The 7,536-nt window shown below is 33.4% G+C and overlaps 1 pseudogene; it reads right to left on the bottom strand.

Annotated features, from left to right (window-relative positions):
- Positions 1 to 222: 222 nt before the first annotated feature.
- LOC149146696 (uncharacterized) lies at positions 223 to 728 on the bottom strand (annotated as a pseudogene).
- Positions 729 to 7,536: the final 6,808 nt, after the last annotated feature.

Genomic DNA, 7,536 nt, shown 5'->3' with positions numbered 1-7,536 from the left:
CTTTCTACACTTTTTGATGACATTTTAAAATACGCAAAACCCGAATATTTGTTCCACAAAATACAGGCATAAGACCAATACTACTTACATGGAAGGACAGGATTTCGAGTCCCCTAAGTGTCCAGCGAAGGAGTGAAAACCTCAAACGAATTTCACTAAACCATGACATTTGCAATGGAGTTTTGTACGCATTTTAGGGACTTGTCAGGGTTTTTTAGGGCTTCATTTATCGGGTAGAGTACCCATCGACTTCTCGGGGTTGACGACAGCCAAAGGCAAACCCTGGAGCCAATAACCTTCGTCCTGCCGAGGCCCGTTGTCGAAGTTGAGCTCATAACTCACAGGATCGTACTGGAATCTCGAGGGCTTGGAGCTGCAAATGGTTTTGCCATCCGTCTTGAACCTGCCAACGAAGCGTTTCCATTTTAGCGCTCTGGAGCAGCTTTCAGCGTCGTTAATGACGGATTCCGACCATTTTCCAGCCTGTCTGATGCTGTTCCAGCCCTTGCGCCACCAATTCTGAGAGTCCCATTCACGGAATTCGCCCTGGGCTTCGATCGCTTGACCTTCGGAAGCCACCAGGGCCAAATGATTGACCGCTCGCCGTCCGACCCACAGCAGAAGCAGCGGGAGAAATACAGGCCAGCGAATGTGGGATTGCGAGGACGTGTGTTAGATTCATCCATTTGCGACACAGGATTCGATGTGTGAAGCAGCAGTGGTCACATTTGATATGAGACGTTGGAACGTTGGATGGTGGGATTTTGTAGAAAATGTATCACCAGATGATGCTTCAATAACAATGGTGTGCACAGGGTTAGGTGCCGAAGAAGAAGTAGTTGACATTGCCAGGTAGCAGAGTGTGGCGGGACTCGGGAGAGTGGAAGGATTTCGTTGTCACGGGGCGACGTGGAAGCTGGAGGTATAATGGAGTTTTTTATGCATTTGTCTTAAAAGGAATCATTGGCCGTTTTCTTGACCTATCGTTTAGCGACGAGGTGGCAGGCCAAACTGAAAAGAGGAGAAGAAAGTGACGCTTTCTAAGCGTGCCACAACGGCTGCAACAATTCCTCCGGCGTCTTGTTCTGGTGGAGTTTGTCTCTTCGAGCAGGAAAATAAGGAACAGGTACCTTCAAGTTTCTAATATTGAACAGACGATACAAATTTGAAACGACATATGGTTCCCGAGTTTGAAAGAGGCAAATGCTTCTTTTTAGATAGCGATGAATTTGGAATGCCGCTATAGAAACGCAGAGACGAATGAAGAGGCGGTTTATATTTATGCCTACATGCTACTAAAGTTATTATTTGACAACAATGTTGTGAGTTATCAGATAAAAAATATGCATATATGTGGTTAACCTTGGCATTAGTAAATGTAAAGAATGATCACGACAATGGTGATATCGTGCATCCCCTTTGCCAAAGAAACGTTATTAAATAATTATAAATAAATATTTAAAATATTCATACATGACGATTTAAAAAATTATTTTATAAATTATAAACCTAATTTGAATTGATGTTATTTTTTACTTTGAAAAAATGGTAGTGGTATTTATCAATTATTTTTAATGTGATTGTGTTAGTTGACCATCAACATGTATAGGTAGGATTAATAAATTATGATTGATTATCATGAATTTATGGTTAAGAAAGGTTGACTATGACTAATTTTGTTTGATAATAGATGGACACAATTTATTGTAGTTGATGATGGTTGACTATAGTTGACTATGGTTAGATATGGTTGACCATGGTGAGCATGCTTGACCATTCTTGAGCATGTTCAACTATGGTTGACTATTGTTGAACTTGTTGATCATGTTTGACCATGGTGACCATGTTTAACAATGGTTGAGCTTGTTTGAACATGGTTAAATATGGGTGATGACCATATTTATCAACATTTTACTACAAATGAATATGGTTAACCATGTTGACTATGGTTAACCAATGTTGACCATGGTTACCTATGGTTGACCATTGTTGAATTGGATTGACAATGGTTGAAATAAAAATAAAATAAAAATAGTTAAGAATAAGTTATTATTATGATTTTAATTTCATTATAATAATTAATTATAAGTTAGTTACAATAATAATAAGAATAATTCATTTATAATAATAATTAGTATCAATTAATATTTTTAGAAACAATTAATTATTATAAATTATTTAGTTTACCAACCAATAAATCTCGAATGAAAAAACAATAATAATAATTGGTCATTATAATATCTATTTATTAATGAATTAATTTATAAAAAGATAATTTCAGGTTATCCTAATTAAGATAATAAAAATAATTAAATATCAATATTAGCATGTAAAATAATAATTAGTATCTAATTATAATATCTACTAACCATTTAATTAATTAAATCTAATATAATTAGTGATAACATTAAAATCAATTTAATCTATCTTTTATTAAAAATAAAAAATTAATTGTCATAATTATTAATTAATTAATTAATTAAAATTAAGATACATTAATAATAAACTATTTAATCATTACAATAACATTATACATAATCCATTAATTTACAATAAAATTAATTTTAAAAATATTTACATTCTATTAATTAGTTAAACTAATTAATAATAAAATACAATAAAATAATAAATACAATAATAAAACTTTAAAACATGGTTAATAATTATTATAAATAAAATAAAAAATTAATTAAAAATAAAAACAAAAATATAAAAAATTTAAAGCCGACCTCATCTCCTTGAAAACAAAATATCTTAACACTATTTATCTCCTCACTGAGCTCTTCTTCTATCATCATTCAGCAATTGTCCTAATGATGGATCCCTGTTGGGATTTGAAACGTTGACAAGTATGAATATTACTGTGGATACTCCAAGATTCAACTTAAAAGAAATGAACCACAGATGCCTGAAATCCAAAATGGTTGAATATGATTGCCTATCATTTAACTCACTGATGATGGCTAACTATGGTGACCATGTTTTACTATAGCTGAGCTTGTTTGATAATGGTTAATGATGGTCAAGCATGGTTGACTATGGGTGAACATGGTTGACCATAGTTGACAATCTTTAACTATATATGAATAAATTTGACCATGATAGTTATGGTGACCATGTTTAACCATGGTCACCCATGTTGCCCATTGTTGACCATAGCTTCATCATGTTTAACCTTGGCTATTTATTTTGGCCATGTTGACCATGGAAAAGCATAGTTTTACCATGTTCACTATAATTAGCCATGATTGTCCATGGTGTTTATGGTTGACCATGGTTTACAAAGTTAACTATGGTTGACTAAGTTAACTATGGGTGAGCACGATTGACAATAACTTTGTTTGTTGCATTATGACATCTATATTTATTCATGGAATTTTGACATCATTTTTTTGTTGCTCAAAATATAATGTTGTTTTTCATTCATCACATTGTGACATTAAATTTTTGTTTGTCACATTACGATGTCAAATTTGTTGACCATATTGCAATGGTGATTTTAGCTCATCACATTCTAGCATTGATTTAGTTCACCACATCACGATGTCATTTTTGGTTCACCACATTACAATGTCTTTTTATGTTCATCATAATGTGACATCATTAATTGTTTACCATGCTGATTTTCATTCATAACATTGAGACATCAATTTTTTTCTTGCCGCATTATGACGTTGCCTTTTGTTTATCAAAGTACAATATGGATTCTTTGTTTTTGACGTTGTGAGATTGCATTTTATTGTTGCATTGCAATTATGTTTATGTCATCACAGTGTAATGTCAATTTTAGTCAACATCAATTCCAGTTCATTGCATCATGACACCCTTTTCTTGTTTTTCAACTTGAGACATTAAATTTTTCGTTACAATGTTCAAATTGCAATGTCGTTTTTTGTTTGTCAATTGCAACATTGTTATTTTTTTATCTATCACATTAATACATCGATTTTTTATTAATCACATTGAAATTGTGATTTCAGTTAACCACACTGCAAAGAATATTTGTTTCACCATATAATAACATTATTTTTTTACATGGTAACATATTTTTCTTACATCGCATTATAATGTCATTTGTTGTTCCTAAGATTGCCTCAATGATTTTGGTTGGTTAGATTATGATGTTGAATTTAGTTCATCATATTCAGGCATTGATTTTTTTACTATCACATTGTAATGTTGAATATCTTGTTTATGTTTTTCTATGTTTGACTATCGTTGACCATGGTTTTGAAAGCTAGAAAATGACATTGATAGTTATATAGAAACCACTTTACTAATATTATTGTGAAATATGGTTTTACTTGACACCCTAATGCACCAATTTATGTTTATTGCATTGCCACGTCCGTTATGTTTGTCACATCACAATGTTGAAATCCTTGATAGCTTGTGTTATCATGTTTTGTTTAACATATCCTAATAGTGGGTCATGTTTGTCACACTTTAAGGCTAATTTATGCTCAACACATTGTGAAAAGGTATTTTTTTAATGTTAATTGAGAAAACACTTAATAATTTTTTCCCTTGGTTGGGTCTACCAAAGCTTTGAATAAGCATGCTATATTGTAAGGAAGAAAACTTCCATATGATGTTATGACATGATATGACATGACATCACAAAAATAATTTTTGCATGAACCAAAAATTCATGTTCATTGATGGTCAATCATCATTAAAATGTTGATAACCATGGTTAAACATGTATACCAATAGACAACCACGGTCGAATAAGCTCAACCATGATAATACATGGTCAACAAGTTCCACCATAGTAAACCATATTCAACATTGATCAACCATGGTTAACCATAGTCAAGCATGGTAAAAAATGATAACCATTGGCTAATCATATTCATGTATAGTTGGACATTGACAACCATGCTCAACCATGTTTACCCATATTTAACCATAGTCAATCATGGTCAACATTTGTCACTCATGATCAAGGCTTATCAATCATGGTAAATTATCATTAGACATAGTTAATACTCTTCAACCACCATTAATCATAGTTAACCAAGACTAATAATTATATCCATGCATTCTCAACCATAGTCAACCATGGTTATCCCCTATTTACAATAGAAACCATATCAACCATTGTCAATTATTAAGTGACCCTACTTAACCATAGTGAACAATAGTCAACGAAATTCAACCACAATCAATGATGGTTAACCATAGAACACAATAATCATACATTTTTTATTATTTTAATTTTAATTAGTTTTATATCAATTTTTTTATTTTATGAATTAATCTATAAAGACATCACACATAAAAATGTTTATTTTTAGAAATGTAAGGTTTTTATAAAAAATGATTACTTCATAAATAAATAAAAGAATTTTCAATTACATAAAGGAAAAGAATTTTCATTATATATATATATCTATATCTATATCTATATCTATATCTATATCTATATCTATATCTATATCTATATCTATATATATATATATATATATATATATATATATATATATATATATATATATATATATATATAGATGATTTTAAAAGAGTTTATATGGTGGCGATTTCGAGGAGGGACACGTAACAGCGACCATTTACCTCTTATAATTTTTTGAATTAAATAGTGGCAAGGTTTTGGTGTGAGGTTTTAATGCGACTTATGTTTTTTGGCCTCCCCTTCGTACTGGCCTTAGGTTTGCAAACACAGTCTATCACACCTATCGAGGGTATTTGGAATTCATTCTTGCATTGCCATGGTCTGGTTCGGCTCTATGGGTGCAATGTGCTTTCGCTTGGTTCTTGTGATGGTTGGTAAGCATTGTGCCTTGCTTGTCCCATATGGTGGTTTGTTAGTGCTATGCCTTGCTTATTCCCTGTGGTGGTTTTCCTTGCTGGTTCTTGGGGGTTTTTAGGTCAATTTTCCGCCTCCAAGTTGATTCATCTCTGTCACGCAGCTCATACTTTGTCTCTACTCTGTTTTGTGATGATTGTTTACTTGATGTTGGGTTTGGTGAAGATTTGGCTCTATGCAAACATAGGTTCTTACCTTGCTACTACACTGGATGGCTCAACGAACTCATTCTCAGGTAATGTTCTTGTTCCGGTTTCATTTCCTCCTTTCATTTTTAAGTCTCTAACCCTCTCGCTCCTTGGTGAGCAGGAAAAACTCTCTCATGGTGTTTCTGTTGGGAGAAACCCTCTGTTGCGAGTCTCGACTCTCATCCTCTATCATGGAGTTAGACCTTCTCCAGGTAAATCCTCGCTCCTTTCTTGGTTATCTGTTTCACTGTATTGTTGGTCTCATGGCCCTACTTAACTGCTGCCCTGTTTTGTGGTGGTGTGTAGGTCATTCCAGGGGAACGCTGCTCCACAGCCTCGTCCTTGGGAGTTTTCGTAGGCTTAGGGAAAACCTGGGTAGGGTCTTTCTGTGGCTGTATCTTTCTTTTGCTTGCTCTATCTTTAGTTGGGTATAACCCTTGGGGTTTCGCTTCCTCCATGTATGTGTGTGGTTTTAGGGGTTTTCATGCCCTCGCTGTTTGACTAGGCTTGTGAATTGTAGTTTTCAGTTTTCATGGGTTTCGGAACCCTCCACAGTTTTTGGGTTATATAATTTGTACCATGAACTGTTAAATTGGAAATGAAATGAATGCATAGTTATGCTTGAATGCTGAATATAAAAGTACCTGGTTTTTTTTGTTGAGGAAAGAAAAATGTATTGTCTATGCTGGCTTTTCCTTTGTCTGGTACCTGGTGTGAGATGCCTTCTTTTACAAGATTCTTGTTGATGCCATTCATCTTCTTAATGAGTTATTTCGTTGTTTTGCTTTCAATACAATGTCTGAAACATTTATGCACAAGGAAATAAAAAATTGTCCTGCTTCCTTAACGACAGGTTCTAGATTCCTTTGCTTTTATAGATATTCAAGACAATTGTAAATTACAAATCCTGAGTCCTCTCTTCTCTCTGGATGAAAGCCCCTCAATCAGGCTATGGTTTTTCTTCTTCAATGAATTATTAGCAGTTTATTTACAATTGAGGAACTGTTCCTCAATTACCTTTCAGTTATCTAACAATTTCTTTAAACATGCTCTTAACTAATCCTATCTTGACTTTCTTGCCTTATTTTTAAAGAACAATGGCTGAGTCAACCTTAATTTAAATAAAACAGAAACTCAAAATTTTTTTCTTTCTTTCCAGAAAAATAAAAAACCATTTCCGAGTTGTCGTCTTTTTCAGTCAGATGCTCCTGCATCAGGCTCTTGGGGTAAATTAAACTCATGGCTCCTGTCCACGAGCTCTTCAATAAAGTACCCGACGCTTTGAATTCTGCTAGAATCTAACCAAGAACTATCTTCAATAGGATGGCCCTTCCACTTGACTAGGTTTCGCAGATATTCTTTCCTTTGAGTCCGTCTGGTAACCTGGGTGTCTAGGATCTGTTCAATCTCTAAAGGCTTTGTTGGAGGCATATGTTTAAAAGAATTTTCAATTACATAAAGGAAAAGAATTTTCATTATATATATATATCTATATCTATATCTATATCTATATCTATA

The sequence above is a fragment of the Pinus tabuliformis genome, chromosome X (assembly GCF_031772625.1).
Source record: "Pinus tabuliformis cultivar Carrire ecotype Pingquan chromosome X, CPIR1, whole genome shotgun sequence".
Taxonomy (NCBI): Eukaryota; Viridiplantae; Streptophyta; class Pinopsida; order Pinales; family Pinaceae; genus Pinus; species Pinus tabuliformis.
The sequence above is the reverse complement of the archived record's forward strand: the minus strand, read 5'-3'. Positions and strand labels throughout refer to the sequence as shown.